The sequence below is a fragment of the Thermobia domestica genome, chromosome 18 (genome assembly GCF_964235325.1).
Source record: "Thermobia domestica chromosome 18, izTheDome1.hap1.1, whole genome shotgun sequence".
NCBI classification, from domain to species: domain Eukaryota; kingdom Metazoa; phylum Arthropoda; class Insecta; order Zygentoma; family Lepismatidae; genus Thermobia; species Thermobia domestica.
The window spans coordinates 60309801-60331064 of record NC_137471.1 but is presented as its reverse complement, the minus strand read 5'-3'; the positions used below and the strand labels follow the sequence as shown (position 1 = coordinate 60331064).

The following is a 21264-nucleotide window of genomic DNA, read 5'->3' as shown; positions in this document are numbered from 1 at the left end:
TATGATATTGTTACATATTACAAATTTAAAAATTTATATTTATAAAAACAACAATTAAAATTATATAAATGAAAATGCTAACTAACGGCTGAGGAAGATATAAGATTTGCTGTCATCTGTCTTTTCTCAATGTCTGATGAAAAGGACGTTACGTCCTTGAAACTGTAACAAAACTCGTATAGTTATTAAATAATTCATTTTGTTTTGGTCAGGAAAATGTTTTAAAATGTGATTGTGATTACCAGAACTATGGAGTATATTTAATAAGTGTCGCACCAAGGAAAAAAAAATCAGTCGACAAGGACAAGAAGCAACACTTCGTGCAGGTTTTGTTGCAAAAGCGGAAAAGTCTCTTTTTGATATTGCGTCTTGCAAATGTAAAATCACCAAAGATTGCAACTGTGAGAGGACACGCAAGATTCCGAAACGAGAATTCAAGTTTCTTTTGGACCAGAGAACATCACGAAAAGTAAGCATTGGTAACAATGACGCCCGAACAAGCAAATCTCTATCAAAGATGTTTTCCCGTAAAGTGAGCAGATTTAAGGGGAAGACAACCAAGAAAGACGCTGGAAGTGTTGAAGGAAGTTCATCAACTAGTGGGATTAGGCATATGCACAGGTCAAAGATACTGGGGTCGTCAGGGGAATCCAGCGAAGCTGTTGAATCGGGAAGGAGATCGGGATCTGACTTCGAGGCGCAACCAAGAAAGACACGTAGCTTACAGCATTTGTCTTCCAAATACAGCGGACGCAGTGTTTAGAACTGGGGCTTCAGACAGACAGGTTGCTTTGATCGCTTCTGCCGTACTTCAGGACGCGAGACTCATAACGCCAAAGGACAAAAATCTTGTTGTTGGCAGATCTAAGGTAAGAAGAGGAAAAGATAAACTGGGTGTGAAGATCCAGAAAGAAAAGGCTCACCTAGGTCTGGAGATCACAAGTATCTACTTCGACGGAAAAAATGATGCAACTCTTGTGCAAGAAAAAATTAACGGCAAACTACGAAGACGAGAGGTTACAGAAAAGCATATCTTGGGTCATGCCACACCTACTTCAGACACTGACAAGGATATTGCTGACTATTTGGAGCTTTTAGAGAAGACCCAGTACGACTTGTCAAGTCTTGGGGCAGTCGGCAGCGATGGTAAAGCCACGAACACAGGATGGGATAACGGCGTGATATGTCAGATACAAAGATCCCTAGGAAAGTAACTGCAGCATCTCATTTGCCTTCTTCATACCAACGAGTTGCCATTTCGACACCTGGTTACCGAATTGGATGGTGGACCGACCAGATCGAACGCTTTTTTTGGTCCCAAGAAATTAAAGGATTATGAACGTTCACCGATCGTCTCCTTTACACTCATTCCCGTTGAATGGGTCACTGAAATGGAATAACCAGATGGTTTAAGCAGCGACCAGAATGATATCTTTGAAATTTGTAAGGCTGTTGCTTTGAATATGTACTACCGATCTAGCAAACAGAAAACCAGGACCATTATCACATTCACTATGGCTTACATTGGCATGTAGGTGCTTCGCCTCTACATCAGTACTGATAAACCTAGTTCAAATTTGTGTCTACTTTGCCAGTACATTGTTAAAGTATACGCTCCCGTTTGGTTTTCAATACAGCGAAATCCTTCGTGCGAAATGGGCGACATGCATCTGTTTAGCATAGTTAAGCTATCACATTTTCTGCCAGAAAATCTACAACACATAGTTCATTCTGTTCTACAAAAGGATATTACGCTTATCACGAAAACCTGCTTATAGCGATGACAGCAGATGAAAATCCGCATATTCGAACGTTAGGCTGGAGAAGGATAAAAAAGTGCCGCAACCAGAAGACTCCAACATCAAGCCGCCCACGTGACTTCATTGTTTCGAAATTAAACTTTACAGTTGAAAATTACTACATTATTAATTGGCCTAAATGCCTAACAGAGCTGCCAATTACAAGAAACGTAACGGATCAGCAGCTTGAAGAAAACACCCGAACTTCAGCTACTCTAATAACAACATTTCCTTGTCATAGTTAAGCTATGGAACGCACAGTGAAGCTTGTGTCGGAGGCAGCGTCGAGAAAGTGCGGCCAGAACGCAAGAGATATCTACGTTAGAGCCAAACTGAAGACTAGAACAAGAATGCCCCGCTTCGAGACCAAGAAGAACTACGTGACCTAAGGACAAATGTCAATGTATGCCTACTGGGTGGGTGGATGGTCGAAACTCGATGTGCAACCACTTCCCCGTGGTGAGTTCTGGGTTATTTTGCATACAGAGCAAAATAAGCCAAGAGTTGCACAAAGAAAATCGTGTTATATCAAGGGGTATGTCTACAATCATCGTTAACGTGGCATTCCAAACAAAATCTGGACATTAATTCCAACAACTGAGCTAATATGTCTGTGCTTTGACTCATAAACGTTTTAAAATTATTTATTGGCATTGCTACAAGTTTCTTTTAATAAAGTAATTGTATTATAGCCACCAGGTAACTCTAAAAACGACCACAAGTAGTTTTTCTGTCATTGGTGTTGTGCGTGTTACATAACCAAAGACTTAAAAAACTTTAAATCCGTTGGGGTAGGATAAGGGATTGGCCCAATATTTTCTAAAAAAGTCAGTAAGGTCGGTGCCACTAATGACACCTTTTCCGCACTAGCCGTCGTCGAATTTCAACAAAAGTGCAAAACGCTCCACCCTACTGGGAAGTCCCAAAGGTGGAAGAATTGGGAAGTCCCAAAGAAAATGTATTATTCTATCTGCAACCTAGTACACTAGAGCACTACTTTCTGAAAATTTCAAAATTCTATTCCTAATATTTTGGGAAATCTATAGAGTACCAGAAAAAAAATAAGCTCCTTTCCCATCACTCTTTTATGAGTCGAATCTAGCAAACACTCATCTTAATATGCAATTTGGTTAAAGAAATTATTTCTGCAAAAGTTCAAGGATCAAACTTTAATGATTTCGGATACTTACTAACGAGACTATCAGTGAGTCAGTCAGTGGGTTTGCTCTTATAGATCTTGAATCAAGATCTTGAAGTTGAATCAAGATCATCCTTTCGTTATTCAATCTCATTATTATTGGCTAGGAGCATTCCATCCATCATAGTAGTTTAATTTGAGGCATGAAGTATAGTCGGGAGTTCCTTGAAGTATATTTTGAGAAATGATATAGAAGTAACGTGTTTGTTTTTACGCAGGAAAAAAAGTTTCTTGCTTGCGGAGTTGAACACTTCTTGGTCTTTAACACCACGCACGAGTATATATCAGAAACGTCTACAAATAAAGGGTAGTACGATACATCATTTTCAATGTATACCTAAACATATGGAAACCTTGGAAAGAAACTACAGTAATGACAATAAGAATAAATTACCTTGTTACCTTACTTTAAAAAATGGTAACTTAGTTATATAGCTGTGTAGACTCTAAATATCTTAACAGGTTAAGTTCTATTTTACAAATTACCTATTCTACGGACAAAACGGAAGTAACTTTGATAATTCAAAAATTAGTATTTGGCAAGTAGTGTTATACAACTACAACATTAGTACAAATTGACATCTATTCACAAAATTAAAAAGAGCTTTGTTTCACATTTTTGAAACTACAATAGACCTCTGACTTATGCGAATCAAATATTAAAGCCTAAAGAAATAGATGTAAGACTTCCGGTTGCAAAGCAGTCGGACAAATAACATGTACTACGGATGCTTAACCTAGATCAACCAGATGATCAACCAGAATTTTAAGAATGATCCAACAATGCTCCAAAGATTGCGATCTTGGCCAATAATTAGTTGTTAGATCAGGGGCCACAAAATTTTTGAACGGTCCATAATTCGTGTTTTCTTTCATTTTTACGGAATAAGTGCATCATACTTTGGGTTTGGCTACACTATGTCGCACATCTCGTGGAAGACTGTTACAAGCCAAAAACACTCATTTTTGGGAAAATGAATTTTAAAGTTTGGTATTCTCTCCCTCCAATGCATGGGTCTGAATAGGCACTGTAGCTATTCAAATATATTTTAATATTAGTTGTTATTCATGTTTAGGGCAAGTAAATATTTTCGTATTCTTTGTATTCAATTGGCGTGAGGGAGAAAAAATATATTTGTGTGTCCTTCATAATCAAAGTAATTTCAAGTTATACCACATTTAAGTAGTAGTTTATGTTACACTTTCTTCGATTGTATTTTCTTTGTAATTTTTAACACGCTCTCATGCTTGAGAAATCAGTAGTGTCCATAAATCTACAGCCCATTGGACACAAAGAAAGGAACATGACAGTAACTAATGTGGCACTTGTTGCAAGATTGAAATCTCCATTGCATTGCACTATCACAATGTAAAATTATTTATCACAGTTTTAGGAATATCATACACTATTAGTAACTTTCTCAGTCTTGAAAACAGCTGTGGCTACGTGTCCGGTAAGTTGGAACCTATTACGCGTCCGGCAGTGACATCACTTTTTTGTTCAGCAAATGCTTTATTTGAGATATCGGCGTAGTGAAAAAATAAAACCAGATTGCAAATGTGGTTCGATGTTTGTCCCGTCAAAGCGGTTTTGATACATGAAGGCTCTTGTGCGTCAACTAAGTGGTTTAAAATGTAGGCTAGTCACAGTGTAAAACCTGTAATTTGATTTCGAATAACTTGTTTGACATTTATAACTTGTTTGTTTAAATTTACACAAAAGCCCTACAATGAAAAGCATGCAAATGGAATAAAAATAAAGCAAAATCTTCCTAGATAAGAAATAAAATTTTGGATTTTGTTTCAATTCTCATATGTGTATATTTACAATTCTGTCAATTCTTTAACTCAGGTTTGATTTTCCACTTTACTTCTCCCATTTGCGGACATGCTTCATACTATAGTCAGCATCTCTTTTTTTATTTTGAAATGTGTACGTTAGGAATGAATAAAACTTCATTTCGATTATAACCATAGTCATTTTCTCATCAACTGGGCAACAAGAAAATACTATGTTCAGTTACGTCAATGCTTCTAATACAGTCTTCAGTTACGGATTCTAATACAACCCCCAATATAGTCATAACATCACCAAATATTCTCTCCAAACTCACTCTGGCTGTGCTTGACCTCCTTGGAAGTTATCATATTCCAATCAAAGCCACTATTCAAAATCCAGGTATACCTCAATCCACTCCTCCTCCAACCCCCGTAGAGTTGCTCGTTTCGACTGTGCGCGATGGCCTCACTATAGGGAGTATCTTTTTAACATTCTAACACCTTTATCAGCACCAACCACAGAGAATGAACTATACGACACTATCCACACAATCACTGACAATATCCATCAGGCGTCCTTGCAGTATATAGCTCAGACTACGATTGATCCCTATAGACCTAAATTGCCGCCACAATACTTACCTTTAATACGTCGTTCCCGTCAGCTTTATCGAGATTTTACTCGCACGGGCAATCTGGAATCGCTTCGGGAACATCGCTTATACCAACGGGCAGTGCATAATTATCTCGTGGCATACAAGACCAGAAGCTGGATAAAAACCTGTAATACCCCCTCTGATACAGCACATCCAACTAAGTACTGGAAACGCTTTCATCAGCTCACTGGTAAAACCTCTCACCCTCCATATCCACTCATTCTCAATGATACACCATTACATGCTGACGTGGAGATAGCCAATGCCTTTGCTGACCAATTTCAAGGTGTTTTCACGCCTCTTGGACCTGCCCTTTCAGCTCGTACCCAACCTACGGACCGGCTCAATCTGAACTCACCATCACTTCAACATCATGTTGATCACCTTCTACCCGACAATTCACCATTGACAGCTCCTGTTACCGTCACCGAAATTACTATCACCGTCGTTAGTAGGCGCATCACCGCTCTTGGGCTAGATTCTATTACGTATCGCCATATCAAAGAAGGGCCATACATTCTCCATTATCTTCTGTCTCTCATCTTCACGTTCATCCTCCGTACTGGTTTCATCCCTATCGATTGGAAAAGATCTAAAACTTTAATATTCCTGAAACCGAACAAACCAGCTTCATCTTTGTCTTCCTATTGCCAAATTCAACTCACCCTTGTTTTCAGTAAGATACTCGAACGGATACCTGTCTCTCCCCTACACACACATCTCACTGATCACAATCTAATTCCCTTTCATCAGGCCGGATTCCGTCTGAATTACAGTATTAATGATCAACTACTCCGCCTGACCACATACATCACTCCCCAGTTTAATCAATCTAAGCCTTCCTGTCTCGTCCTTTTCGATTTAGAAAAGGCTTTCGATAAAGTTTGGCATCTTGCCTTCTATATAAATTATTTTCTTTCCAACTGCCAATCTGTTATATTCGCTTCATTTCCCATTTTCTCTCTAGTCGCCTGACCTACGTTTCTATTAATAATGTTCTCTCTTACCCTGTATTTATCTATTCTGGTGTTCCTCAAGGCTCAGCTCTGTCCCCGTTTCTTTACTTACTAATTATATGTAGCTGACTTCCCTATTCTCCATCTAAATGTCAGTCTTTTTCAATATACGGATGATACGACTTTTCTGGCAACGGCAAATACTATTCAACATATCAACCACATAGTTCAAACTGTCATCGATGATTTCCTTCAGTGGTGTGATACGTGGCGGCTCAAGCTTAACGCCAATAAAACTCAAGCCATTATCTTTCTACCACCAGGCAAACGCAGGCGGGTCCACCGCAATCCATCCAACCTCAGTATTGAGATTGCAGGTACACCACTTGTTGCCAGTTCCACAGTCACGTACGTGGGCATCATCTTCGACTCACATCTGAAATGGTCTGCTCATCTCAAAAGTCTTGCTCTAAAAGCGACCAACCGACTGAACTTACTCCGACGCCTAACTGGGACTACCTGGGGACTAAATCCTAAAATACTACTTAACATCTACAAGGCTACAAGGCATTTTTACGCCATGTTTTGACTTATGGCTTTACAGCCTGGCTTTCCGCACCCGAGGCAAACTACCACCGACTCCAAATTCTTGAGCGCCACGCCCTAAGCCTTGCTTTCCGAATTAAATTACCAAACCCTACCCGGGACTTACATGACAGAACACCTTTTCCACACATTCTCTATCATCTAGAAGATTTCAGACTCAGATACTTTACTAAGCGATTCCAGACTCACCATCCATTGCTCTTTGATGCTATGCACCACGTAGCCACTCTTCGCAAACCTTCAACTATTCTTCGGCATTCTCCATTCTCTCTGCTGTTTACTTTGTACCACTACGTTCTCCCACAAAATAGTCCCAACTTTCAATTTCTTGAAGACTTCCTCATTGCAATTCTCCCTCCATTCATCACTCCATCTCATGTTGCACAGTGAACTCACCGCACTAACAGGGCTCCAATCGTCTCCATTGCGTCCAGAGCAGCCCCTAGACAGAAAATAACACTCATTCGTATCTCTAACCCTCTTCTCTGTGTTGTGTTGTGGTGTCAAGTGCACCTCATAATTACATTTTCATTTTCACTGATCCTCTGCCCTATTCGCTATCGTGTTGAATTGTTCGCCAGTGTAAATTTCCCTTTTCCAGACCTGATGATTATGGTTAAAGGCCATAATGTCCTCTAATGATGATGAAGTTAAGATATGATAAAGTTAATAACATCTCCTTTGCCTGACAACAATAGCCCAACACTTGAAGTTCCTGTCAACTCCGCATCCCAAATAAAGGGCGTAACCTTTGGGCGGGGGCTAGCTGCGGCTAGCAAAAAAAATAGTACACACCCAACATGATCACTAATCATTATAATTCTTCAAAGCCTTCCTGTTTAATTTTATTCGATCTTGAAAAGGCATTTGATAAAATATAGCACATGGGACTTCTTTATAAACTTCTCTATTTCCGTCTTCCTGACACATACCTCCGCTTCATCTATAACTTTCTTACCAACCGTCTGGCTTATGTCTACATCAATTCCAGTGTGGCATATCTCATATAAGTTCATAGTGGCGTCCCCCAAGGTTCCGCCTTATCACCGCTTTTATATTTGCTCTATGTCACTGGCGTGCCGTCATTAGCTATAAATGTTCACACTTTCCAGTATGCCGATGACACGGCTTTCTTGGCATTAGCTACGACCATCTCCCAAATAAACACTAGGATTAATGAAGCCATTCATCGGTTTAGCGACTGGTTTCGGACGTGGCACTTAGCAATAAACGCTACCAAAACTCAAGCTATAGTCTTTATCTCACCAAAACGTCGATCAAGGGTTCATGGAAACCCAGCTCGCCCTTACAGTTAACGATACTGACATACACCATTCGAAAACAGCGACCTACTTGGGTATCACATTTGATCATCAGCTTACATGGCGTCCACACCTCGCTACGGTGGTAAACAAAGCCAAAAACTGACTGAATTTACTTAAAAGTCTCACTGGTACAACGTGGGGTCTCCGTTCCTCTGCACTCATCAACACGTATAAGGTCTTCCTCCGTCCCGTTCTTACATATGGCTTCACCGCATGGATATCAGCAAGCGCAAAACATTACGAAAAGCTTTAATAATGAAAAGAAATGCTCTCCGCCTAGCATACCGCATTAAATTATCGAGTTCAACCCGTGAACTATACGAGCGCATTACATTACCGTATCTTCTTTACCACCTCGAAGCCCTCCGACTCAAATACGAGTATATCAACCAACGCTATGACAGTGAACATGCTCTCTTCTTCGAAAGAGTTTATAACGACGCTCCCTACATACGAAACCACCGCCATGCACCTACATCTCTCACATTGCTTTTCGCACTGTATAAATATACTGTTGCTCCAGATCATCCCGACAATGACCTCATCCGCATGCTCAGCACGTCAACCAACCCGGCGCATATATCACCTTCATATCATGCACAGTAAATTCGTTTGTTACTAACAGGGTCTCCTTACGTATCTCATCACAGACGAAAACCAAGCATTCACATCCCCTCATTTTCATTTCCTTTTGCAATTACTCCTAAACAGCATATCCATTCCCAGACCCCCGAACTGTCTATGCTGATTATAAAGAAATGCTTATCAATACTAAATGAAGTTAATAAATGTCTCTTTGCCCAGCTAAAAATTCTTCCTACTGCAGGATTATATAAAATCTCTTTCCCTAGTGGAGGGTACAACCCTGGCAAAAAAATAAAAAATAGTACACACTACAAATGAAAAATATATTTAGGTAGTCATTGCCTATTTTAATATTGCATTTTTTTATGTTCTCTCATCATCAGTTATGTGACTGAGAAAATAATACCAATTACTGTAATTAACTAAATATATTAATCAAAATACACGTATAGAAAGTTGTCGCCCTGTCTTGTTAACCGAGAAATCGGTTGTTCTAGCATGCTAACTAGGTTACCGGTTACAGGCTATGATCGGTGGTGATAACTATATGATTGGTTGGCGTACCCCTGGAGTTATTACACTGTAACTTAGCAATATTAACCTGTAACGCAAGGTTGCGATCACCGTCTCTCGTTAACCTTTTTGGCTTGGCTATTGGGACACACGGCTTTGTTCTCCCTATATTAACAAACTAACTTGGTTACTCTCCACCTTTTTCTTGTTTACTAGTAACATTTTTTTCCTTCTTCTTCTTCTTCTTTTTTTGCGTGCAGAAAGCTAATAAAGCCTTATTTTAAAGACATATCTATTGTCGTGCCTAAGACATTCAGAATTCTCTTGGAAAGTTATTTTCTTAAATAGCTGTTTCCAAAATGGGTTTTCTTATTACTTGCTTTTTAATTAGTATTTTTGTCATTATTATAGAAAATAAGAGTTGACATCATTAGAGAAATGAAAAAAAAAGACTCGAACTGTTAGTAATTAATTCTAGAATCAACTTCTTTATTTTTTAAAAAAAAGAATATAATCACTCAAAAGTAAAATCAAACTTCTTTTACTATATATATATAGATATATTTATACTTTCTTTATTAAAAAAAATTCTTTGCTTTAGTACCGAAGTTAAGTTTCGCAAAGAAAATATGAAGAAGAAAGAAAAATGAAGAAAATGAAGGAAGTTTTCTCTATGGATAAGAACGCAATGAAGCTTATCTGAAAGGAAATAATTCTCAAAAGCTAAAGATATCTCATTAAAGAAACACATGACCTGTTAATAATGAAGAAAGCACTGACTTTTCCCTTAATTCAATCAAGGAGTTTCTTTTGCATCATTTAAAACTACAATACAGAGATTAGTTCAGGTGCAGTTTTCACTTTTGGTGTGTGTGTGTGTGTGTATGCTCCTTTCTGAAATGTCAAGGTAGTTGTATGTTTCTTCCTCAAGCTCAAGAGAATTGGGTAAAAATAAAGTGGAAAAAGAGAGAATAAAGGTCTAGTTTTAATGATCCATTGACTTCCGACGAAAAGAAAGGATATATTATATAAACTGCTAACGCAGATTCACTATCAATTATTAGAGAAAACATTCAGAAGTGTATCGTTTCACAGAAAACAAGGTTAAAGAGAGAAGAATGCAAGAGTTCAGTATTAATTGATTGGGGTTGCTTGATATTTAGCGTTCGTTCCCAGCACTGAGGCTACAAAGTAGAGAGGTTTCCTCAAAATTTAAATTAAAATTCAAACTACTGCAACGAGAGCAAATTTAAGAGGTCTAATTACCACGAAATTTAAATACAGCTAATTTTACAGTAATTATATGATATCTTCAAACAGTAAAAGATAAGTGCAACAAGAACTCTCTAGGCAATATTATTATGCATGAGATACCGTTATCACGATCCACCTAGTAACTTTGCGTTTACAGCCACTTAGGAACGTGAAAATAAATGCTGATTTTCTTAATGGCTGGAAATCAAAAGCAGATAAGTGAGTCATGATAATGGTATCCAGGATTTAGTTTATAGTACGACTCTCAGGATTTAGTTTATATTTCATATATCGAAATTTCATTAATAACTGCAGCATAACATGAAGTCTAAGAAATTGGAGCTAGTAAGTTTAGTGCGTTGACCTGTACCTCTTATTTATCAATTTTTCTTTTCTTACATTTCTCGTCACTACGAGAGACTCTACAGAAATATAATGTCAGAGACGCCAAGAACAATTGAAACTTGAAAGTGCTCCTTGCTTTTCATATCATCTCAAATCCCAGTTGAGTTGCACCTCAGACTGTTCGATCACACTACACTACCAACCACTTGGCTAATGGGGAGAACATTTGCAATATTAATATACTCCTGTCTCTTTGATACAGCTTTTCTCTATATCGGTATGCAGTGGCGACTCTTGAGGAAGACTAGTCGGTAAAAAGTTATAATTTTATTTTACAAGCAATGGAAAGAAAGCTTCATACAGTTTCAGAAACCTGCATACAAAAATTAGTATATTAGGTAAGTTTGTTCGCTTAACGTGCGGTCATGAAACTTCTTTGTTTTTCCTGTGTGACATATGAAAAGTCACCAAGGACTACTTTCTTTTTTCTTTTTACCTATGTGACATATTAGGAGCCGCCAAGGACTACTTTCTTTTTCTTTTTACTTATGTGACATATTAAGATCCGCCAAGGACTACTTTTTTTTTTTTTTTACATATGTGACATATCAAGAGCCGCCAGTCTACTTCCTTTTTTCTTTTTACCTGTGTGATTTTTTTATTAAGTGCCGAAGGGATCTGTACGCCCGTTAATTTAGTCTTTGAAGAATTGGCTGGTGATTAGAGCGGATTTCACACATGATATATTATCAAGGATAGAGATAATATCCTAAGAAAAATCTTCAAGTCTAAAGTTGATGATTAGTCTAGAGATGATTAGTTTATCTCTCTTGCATATGATACGGTGAGATAAGATGGAACTGTTCCATTTACGGTATGCAAGCCAGGTATAGTGCCCATACAGAAACAAAGAAATAAATAAGCCAAGGCATTCATTCAACTCTCTTTAGCTGCCAGTTTCTCAGAACAAAAGCGGGAAATATCTAACAGTTCTGTAAACAGATTTAGACAAGAATTTGCTGATACCTGTTGTCCACTTTTTTATATGTAATATAACAATATAATATTTTATAGATAGATAGATATATAGATATAGATATATTATTTAAGGATATATTGTTTCGTGAGAGACATAATAAAAGACGTGATGCAAAGATAAAGGGAACAAAGGAGTACAATTGATGAAGAATGTAAAACTTTGGTAAAGATTCAGCATTGTCACAGGGAACTTAAAGCTATTTGACCTGTTCCAGTACATCTCATTTTATCGTAGGCAACCAACAATGTTGTACTGATGTACAGGTTGCATAGAAGCAGCAGAATTTCATGGATTTTAAACGGCACTGAGTGTTCAAGTTACCGTTAGTTAAGATATTTACAGAATGACTCTATTAATGAATTCGGCCGGGATAATCGTTCTATCTGTCTAATACAAGAAGTGAAATGCAGAAATTGTCTTTCGTTTAAGAGTTACCGTGTGGAGAAACAAAAGGTTTACTAATATTACAATCTTACAAGGGCGACTAGCTTGATACTAATGAAGTAACACCTATCTCCAAATGACAAGGTGAACTTATAATTTAAGTCCATAATAGCTACTTGTTATGATGAGGAGTCTTTAGTTCGATTCCAAGCCATGTAAATTTGTGATGTATAACATTGTATTTATGGATCTTCTCTCCCTTCCTTTCATTTTCATTCAACCAACTTTTTCATAACCACTCATTTGAATTAATCAATCGTCTCCTTTACAAGAAGAGTATAATTATCAATTATCGAACATTAAATTAAACATTTAGTTTCATTTTAATTGCAAGAGACAATACGAGAGAAGAAAAGATAATGGTTGTGAAAAAAATCGAATAAAGATGGTTTTCTCAACATATTTACACGTTTGATGGCCCCTACATATCGAGAAATGGATTTCTGGGTGCACGTCCATCTGTTCAACCGTTCAGCCGTCCTTCCGTTGACAGCAAAGTAAATACGTTTACTGTACTGCAGGCCATAACGCCCAGCATATCGAGACCAACTTTTAATCTCAAGATTTTTAAGAATCTGTAACGATCTTTTTTAAAAACATTTGCTACCCCGAAAATAAGGGTAACTCACCAGAGGATTAAAATCAAAATTTCCTGGTTTTTGAGAACGTTGGAAACAATTTTGTACATATTTCAGACATTAATGTTTCATTTACAACTCTATGATATGGTTTAATTCGTTTTTTAAAGAAAAATGTAGAAAATGTTCTTCATTCTTATTGGTTTGTCATATCTATACGATTCTCTCAAAAGCAAGTCCGGTAATTTTGTTCTTATAGAGTATCATAAATATACTTTTAATAATGACGTAAATGGCTTCTTCTTTGGAAAACTACATCTGATAGTTTACTCTTGGGAGAATTTCTTGGTCGAATTTTCTATATTACTTTGATCTTGTTTCATTAATAATACTACAATATTTCGTAAATCACTTATTATAAAAATATGCACAACTTAGTGGCGGATCTAGTCCGGGATCGGGGGGGGGGAGCTAGGCACCCCGAGTTTTTGAGTTATAAATGTAATTTAAAATATTATATATATTTTTTAAAATTTATAAGAAACTCATGGTACACCTATCATAGTCTGGGTTCTTGCTGCCCCCCCACACCCCAGTTTTTAACTTCTAGATCCGCCCCTGGCACAACTGGCAGATTTTTCCTTTTGGGAAAACCTTCAAATACGACTCATGCGATTTTGTTCGTATTTGATAAACAAATATTTCTATAATAATCTAATGTATACCGTAAGTCGTTTCTTACGAAAAAGTTTACAAAGGGTAGTCAGCTTTGAGTTTTCATCAAATGAAGTTTAATGAAAACACAATTTTGTTCGTAGTCCATAAATAAATATTTGAGTAATAAATGCAGCTTAACATGAACAAATTGGAGTCATAAAGTGTAGAACTGTGGTCCGTAAAGTTTATTTTCTATGTGGTCTCCTTCTCAGTAAATTGCACAAGTGGAACAAGGAATACCCGACCTTGAGAAAGAGCAGTGAATGACAGGCAAAACAACTGCTTCGATGTTGTAGTCGATGGTTGTGCAGGCATAGACAGCACTTATTTATTGAATTCTACTTCACATCTAGTTCCTTTGTGCTTCATTTTTCTATATGGAATTTCTCTGATTGTAAAAGCGTTCTCCTGGGCCAGACCAGTTTTAAATAATAATCGGATAGGGAAAAAATAATAACGTACTTTCAATACTCTCAACACTTATAGTATAATTAATGTCATGTTGAAAATAGTGCCATAATATAGTATTTATTAAGATTTAACATTACATCCTTTACGTTGTTCAAACGTTGACCGCTGGAAACAGCACACGTAATGACAACAGACATGGTGAACCGCTTGTCTGTTTATGAGTGAGGTTCCTGGACATTCACTTGGATGGTGTAGAACTCACGAACGGCGAGCAAGAAGTCCAGATCCCACTCCATGTGATTTTCTTTTTCTTGTGGGGCTGCACTAAGGATGTGATAAACAAATCCAATTATTCGAACATTGCACAGTGGAGGGATTGGAAGCAGCGCTTCAATAGCTTATGACAACATTCAAATTCACCCCCTTCATTAAAGTATCAATTATACACAGAAAAAAACGTATGTGGGGTACGTAAAAATGTAGGTTACATGAGTAAATTGTATATATTTGAACGCAACTTACAACCCTCTGTTACAACTTGCAGCAAGCGAATAGCTGAAAACGTATGTTTTATGTATACTTTCCGTATAAGTGTTTCTTTTTAAAAAGAAAAAAGTACTTTCCGTACGAAAGAAAGAACTGTATTCAGACAGTCAGTATCTCACCTACAGATGGACGTATATATCATACAACTAACGTATATAACATACGTACACGTATGTTATATACGGAAGACTGTTATAAGTCAGACATCCTGCTGCTGCATGATGTAACATCTAAGGGCAGTATGTATGTAGGATGTGGATAACGTATACTCCGTACTGATTTCTGTAGTAAACACAAGATTTCGTATACTTGTACAGCGGGGGACACTTCTAAATGGTACACCTTAGCCGTAAATCTCCATATGGCTGTACCATTTAGAAGTGTCCCCCGCTGTACAATATACAGCTGTTCGGATAACGAATTTTTTTCAATGTAACTCTGCTCATTTGAAGTAGTTAGTTAACAATACAGGTGTCTATGTAGAGATTTAACATATTATTTTGTTTTCTTCTTGAATAAAGGGACACGTACTTGTTTCTTTTTTTGTAATAAATAATAAACAATGTAACAGAATTTATGCTCCTAATATTTTTTATTTTTTAAATTTGTTTTTGGCCCAACATTGAGACGAAGTGTTGTTCAGTGGATAAATAAAGTGCTAATTATAAAATGTCCGGCTACTTGAAGCACTTTCTTAGTAAACCAATAGTTTTATTAGTTCAACGTCATGATATGTATTGAACTACCAAAAGTTTCTTAAATCATACGCGTAGCCAGAACTACCCTAGAGTGCACAGAGGTATTTAAATCAGAACTTTTATAAGAGAGCACACACAAAAACGCTCGGATGCTGTTTCACTTTAATATTTCTGCGCTTACTTTATTCAGTGTTAAATGTATTAAACTTTAGATTAAATGGTATTTTTATCAATCAAAGAATTATGGATAAAATTTTAGAATACATGATATTGAACTAAAAATTATGGTTTAATGACTTCAACACCTAGGCTATTTTTTCTTCGTCACGATAAGGTCAAGGTCGACCCATACTATATATATATATGCAGACGAGGATATATATATATATATATATATATATGCAGACGAGGATCGCGTCTCGCCACGTTTAACCCTTGTTTCGGCTAATCAATTATCTGACACGTTTATGACAGATAAATGATAAGATGTGTTTGTGTCCGCCATTATAGGCGAAAAAGGATCCTCGTTTGGCTTAATCTTCGCTATGCCTAAAATGGCGGACAATAAGAGAAAATCGTAGAAATTCAACTAGAGGGAAATTATAAGAAAAAAAATCCCTAGCATATGAAGAATTACGAAATACAAAATATCTAGATTGACATTATATTAACTATTTTCAAGGAGTTAGGATTACCAAAACTCCTTTATGTATTGACTATGACCATGTATACAGGGTGAACTGTAACTATGTGGGCAAACTTCAGCAGGTGATTCCTGACACCTGTACGATAAAAAAAAAAGTCCTTGGAACATATGCGAGCTGATCAAGAGTTTGGGAGATACAGGACGCCGAAAGCATGGGAAAATTAATTTTAGAGCTCCATAGCTGCACTATCCTGAATGACAGAGCTAAGGCGGCAAGGTCATGTCAAAAAACCAAACCTGCTCTATCCAAAAATACCTATGCTGAAATCGTGACATTCGTGTGCAAGGGATTCCCCAAAGGAAGTGGGGAATCCCCAGAAATTGTCTGTCGAAATGTGGGTCTGAAGTTCCACGTTCCGAAGGTTATACGAACAGTAAGCAGTGATTTGTCGGAAATGTCATATCGCCAACATTGTCAATATGGAGAAGGATTGTACATTTGCTATGTGGGGTTGCATACCTGCAACATCAGGCATTTGTTACAACAGGGAAGAATGTGGTTGGTCTTGAGTAGTATCGAAGTGCCAAGATCTCCAGAGTCGCTATATCTTTATTTTTGTCATACAAGTGGATATGGAGTGTACCAGCAGATCAACCACCCTCGCAACAGATCCCGGTTGGCCACCATCTGCTTGGAGGAGCATTCCACTTCTTCCTGCTAAAATAACCACCAAGAAGCCCGGATTTCAATCTCAGTGTACATCTCAGAGACTTATGCTATGGACATTCATATGTGAAACGAGTGGAAATTCAACTCAGAAGTTGTAATTTTAAAAGTAATAATAAGAATTGAAATCTATTTTTCTTCTTTCTTCGTTAGTAACACATTGGATTGTGGAATTATCTAAAGAGCAATTTGTCAGCGGAGCCATTGGTCACAAATCACTCATTTCGACCACAGTTGTCCATTGTTAAGTTATGAGCAAATTTAGGGATCATTTGTCAGATCTAGCTCGAAATATTTACAAATTTCATATGAATTGTAATTACAATAGAATCATAATAGGATCCTTTATAATGCATTAACAGTTTCAAAATTGCATTGAAACTGGAATGAAATCTTCTGAAAGAACCTACAATAAAATAAGTTTTGCATCCTCATAAGAAGAAATAGACAAACTATATTTCCTTTAACATTCCGATTAGCAGTACCATTTGACAATATCAGATATTTGGATATAAAGTGCCAACTAAAAGTTACTTTTGAACAGCACTTACCTTTAAAATTAATAACAGGTGTAACCTGTTTTTCTATTATCTCAAATATATCCACTGTACACTCTGTGAGGGCATTAATATTCTTAAAATGGAACGGAAAAATAACTGTACAATTGTCGAAACATGTTTTGAAAACAAATAGACTTATTACAAATTAGTTATTGGAAAACTAATTTGTATTTCTCAGTTCTTCGCATAGTAGGAAATATTTTTCTTTTTCGAAAAATTTCCCTCCAGATTTATCTCCAAGATTTTTTTATAGTCCGCCATTTTAGGCAAAACAAGGATCAGGCCAAACAGTATCCTTATTTTGCCTAAAATGGCGGACATAAATTTTATCTTTTATCTGTCATAAAAGTATCAAATAATTGGTTAGGCGAAATGAGGATTAGGCCAAACGGTGCAACATCGGGATACAGCCCCCTTGACGCTCAGGTATACAGTGGATAAAATGGCCCGCTTTATACTAGATAAAGCTGCAAACTATGACTTAGCTCCTCCCTTGATCATATCCTATATCCGCCACTGAATATATATATATATATATATATATATATATGTATATATATATCAAGAAAATAACTTTTAAAATAACAATATTAATAACAAGTAATAAGAAAAATCTAATACGAAAATCTAAATAAAAATCTTGTAGGTGCGCCGCACACCCAACATTAATTGTGTGGGTGCCGGAGCACCCACGTAGTGGCCGCGCATGTACACTGTAGATCAAAGTAGGAGCCACCCTGATTACTGTATATTCTGAAGTAAAAGAGGTATAATTGTAAATGAGTTTAGATGCATGCGGGACATTTCTTGCAGTATGATGTCTTCTGTAGGCCATTTTAGAGGCACCCACGTTGAATTTGTCTAAGAATAATCTTAAATGGAAAAAGGAACCCACCTTATTTTTTGCTAGCATTTCATGAGAACTTCATTGAAGAAGTGAGTGTTTCATTATTCCTGTTTCTGTAACCAACTGTTTATTGTTCCTAGTTTCAATATCATTTAAAAAGTCATTGCTGAAAACCAGCAGGGTACTAATACTGAAAAACTGACTTCTCTTTTGAATTTCAATTGAAATCTAGTCTTAAGATGATGCGTCACATGACTCCTGTTTCCATTTAAGAGTTTTACAAAATACATTATAAAGCAATACTTTTACTTGTGGAATGGCCAACAGATTCACGTTATATCACCAGGAAGTTTTCCCGCGCCCCTCTAAGTTCTATACAGAGTCGTCACATTTTTACCACATTTACTTTAATCACAGTGGTTGTGACTTTTAATGTTGACTAGGAGATGCTTAGATTAGAAGCTGTAATAGCAAAGGTTGTTAAGTGTTGTAATCTACATAGGTACCAGTATTAACTGAGTCACCTTGTATTTATCAATATAATAGGTAGTCAGAAACAATATTAAGTATAAGTTGGGGTATACGAAATGATAGCTCCAATCTATACTTAATATTGTTTCTGACTATACATGTACCCATGAAATTAGACGCTTTTGTACCCATGAAATATATTTGTACCTAAGAAATCACAGGTACATTGTACCTCCTACCTTTTGGGTACCATGTACCTACTAAATTAATGGGTACAAAACGGCCGTTTTGTACCTCTGAAATAGGTGGTACTGTATTTAGAGTGTGGAATTAGAGCACTAAGGGGGTAGATACTTTTGTAAGGTGCTGTACTTCCTACCTTCTAATTTTAGGTAAATTTCCTATTTAGGTAGATGCCGGAATGGATTTTTTCTTGGAAAATAAATTACGAACAGTGGCGGATCCAGAAAAAGTAGTTTGAGAGTGGCTTCATTCAGAAAGGCTTCATTTCTTTTAGGAATCACTAGACTTTTGGGGTGGGGGATTGAAGCTTATACGCATAGGAATAACTAACATTAGATTTTTTTAAAAACGAAATCATGCAATTTGGGTGTGCTTCAGCCTAAAAGGCCCAAGCCCCGTAAAGATTCCACTGATTACGTTTGGGATGCTATTCTTGGACATAAAGAGGAAACAAGCAAATCAGTTTATGTTTTTTTTTTTCCTGTTCCTGAGTTGGCCTTTTTGGTTGGACATATGCTAAACTATCAGAATGTGGTTCCTGTGCTGGTATCAGAAAATACATAATTTTCTTTACAAATGTAGATAATGCATACTAAGTACTGATACCGGTGTCATCATTGTAATATTAATATTTGTAGACTGCATGCAGTTTTGCCTAGGAAGTGAAATGTATAAATACTGAAGGACAATATTGAATAGAGACATTATGTTCTTATATTGAACATACTTTCTTGTTTGTTGTGCAAAATACTCTCACCTATGGGTTATTTTGCACCAAAGTTTATATTTCAATAACTATGGTCGTTTTCCATATATATATATATATATATATATATATATATATATACCTATTATATGTTTAAAAAATACAGTAATTCTAAATCATTACATCTGTAAGTTACATGCGATTTTCTCTAATATTCCTTGAATCTGGTGCAAAGTAATTCCGTTTTACGATATATTCTTGGAAGTCTGTATCCATATTCGAAAAAAAAAGTGTTTGCCGATTGGTATTACCATTTTCGCTTTGTTAAAACCGGAACTGTGTAGTTTATTCTACCTCTTCCGATTGAAATGAAGGAGTAATGTAGACGGTAGAACTTATGCTTGCAGAACTGAATACATATTTAAGAAAAAAACCTGCTATCGCTATCTATTCCAATCAGTGTTGAAATCGATTTGAATAATGGGGAAAAGCTTAAGAAAACACACATTCTTGGGACGAAGAATCAATGCCAAACAACCATGGGGCGCCGCAATGGACTAAGGAAGAAATCGGTCAAGTGCTATAAATGGAGTATTGGACTTTATGGTTCAGTGACTTGGACATTACGGAAGTTAGAAAAGAAATATTTAGAAAGCTTTGAAATGTGGTGTTGGATGAAGATGGGGAAGATAAAATGAACAGAGAGAGCAACAAATGAAGGTGTTTTAAAACGGATAGGAGAGAAGAGGACACATTTAGCTAGTATCCCTCTTAGGAAGGCCAATTGGATTGGACACATCTTGCGATGAAATTGTCTTCTTCATACCGCCATAGAAGGAAAGCGAGGAATAATAATAAGAAAAGCACAGCTGATCGATGATTTAAAGAATAGAAGAAAATATTGTGTGTTAAAAGAGGAAGATGAAGATCGAGAAACACGGAAGGAACATAATGTAAGTAAAAGGCTAATAGTTACCGCAAGGAACAAATCTCATCACTAGGAAGTACTTTCGAAGAACATCCTCTTCATCGTCAGCCTAAGCACACTTCAGAAAGGATTTAAACCATAAAAAGAATTTTAAAATTGTGCGAAGTAAAAGTCTTCTGGTCACTAGAATTAGACATATGTTAAAAGTAATTCACTTCTCTCTGTTCACTGTTGTTTACTGTTTTTCTTTTTTCATTATCTTCCAGACGTCGAAAATGAGTAGCAAAAACAATGCTCCAAATGCGATTTAAATCACCTTTATCTGAATTGAGTGCCGATTTCTCCTTATGAACATAATAAGCTTTTTTAATTTTCCGTTCAGTTGCTGTTTTTGCTTTTTCCACCAAACATGAATTAACAATGTTGTGGATATTTCCTTTGAGATGTGATGCTGTTGTAAGATCCAGATAACGGTTGTAAGCTACGAGATTTGGAAGTGCGAATGTGCTCAGTGATTCTTGTATAAATATTCCTTTTTGTTTGACCTATATATATATATTTTTTACATTGACATTTAACCCCATAAACGCCACTACTTTGTTGGGGATCAGTAAAACATGATTTAAAATTTCTAATATATTTTTCTATAGGTTTGGAAGGAGGTTCGGAGTCCTTGATGTTATATTT

General features: G+C 36.6%; 1 protein-coding gene across 1 annotated transcript in view; it reads left to right on the top strand.

Annotated features, from left to right (window-relative positions):
* Nucleotides 1-21264, top strand: part of LOC145675893 (uncharacterized) — a 791086-nt gene that overhangs the window by 629850 nt on the left and 139972 nt on the right. The gene's annotated exons all lie outside the window — the stretch shown is intronic.